The sequence below is a fragment of the Cynocephalus volans genome, chromosome 3 (assembly GCF_027409185.1).
Source record: "Cynocephalus volans isolate mCynVol1 chromosome 3, mCynVol1.pri, whole genome shotgun sequence".
NCBI lineage: Eukaryota > Metazoa > Chordata > Mammalia > Dermoptera > Cynocephalidae > Cynocephalus > Cynocephalus volans.
In genome coordinates this window covers 14699154-14700392 of record NC_084462.1, presented here as the reverse complement: position 1 = coordinate 14700392, position 1239 = coordinate 14699154, and positions in this window count along the sequence as shown.

The window sequence follows — 1239 nt, the reverse complement described above, 5'->3', positions numbered from 1 at the left end:
CAGGTACTTTTGCCTGTGCTTCTGACCAACTGGCTCTAAATTAGGGTTCTTACAGCCCCCTCCTTGGGTTCCGTTAACTTGCTAGAGTGGCTTGCAGAACTCAGGGAAACAATTTTATGCTTACTGGATTGTTACAGAGGATATTTAAAAGAATACAAATAAACAGCCAGATGAAGAGATACATAAGGTGAGGTCTGGAAGGGTCCCGAGCACAGGAGTTTCTGTCCCTGTGGAGGTGGGATGCACCACACTCATGGCATGAAGATGTATTCCTGTTCACTTTCCTAGGAGCCCCTACATGTTCAGCTATCCACAAGCTCCCCAAATCCTGTCCCTTTTGTTTTTTTTATAGACACTTCATTACCTAGGCATGATTGCCATTGCCTATTGGCAGTTGCTTTAACCTTCAGCCCTTCTCCTATTCCCAGATGTTAGGGGGTGGGGTTAAAAGTTCCAATTCTCTGAGCATGTGGCTAGTTCCCCTAGCAACCAGCCTCCCATCCAGTGGTATCTAGGACTTTCTAAAAATCATCTTATGGGGCCGGCCCGTGGCTCACTCGGGAGAGTGCGGTGCTAATAACACCAAGGCCCCGGGTTCGGATCCCATATACGGATGGCCGGTTCGCTCACTGGGTGAGCGTGGTGCTGACCACACCAAGTCAAGGGTTAAGATCCCCTTACCGGTCATCTTTAAAAAAAAAAAATAAATAAATAAATAAAATAAAAATAAAAAAAATAAAAATCATCTTATTAATGTAAGTTCAGGTGTGTTTGAAAGGGCTTGTTGTAAATGACAAAAGACTGTCTTTCACGTTTATACTATAGGAGCTCCTTCAGTAACCAAGGACAAAAGGCCAAAATACTTCAACCAAAGATATCCCAGCAGTGCTGCCTTGTAACACCAAGGTCAAGGGTTAAGATTCCTGTGCTGGCCAGCTGCCAAAAAGAAAAAAAGAAAAAGGAAAAAGATATCCTCGGGGCCGGCCTGTGGCTCACTTGGGAGAATGTGTTGCTGATAACACCAAGGCCCCGGGGTTCGGATCTCTATATAGGGATGGCCGGTTAGCTCACTTTGGGGAGTGTGGTGCTGACAACACCAAGTCAAGAGTTAAGATCCCCTTACTGGTCATCTAAAAAAAAAAAAGAAAAGAAAAAAGATATCCTTATTGCTCTAAAATAACACAGCTTATAGGAGCTAAGAGCCAGGAATTGTGTATGAAAACCAAAATATATTATACA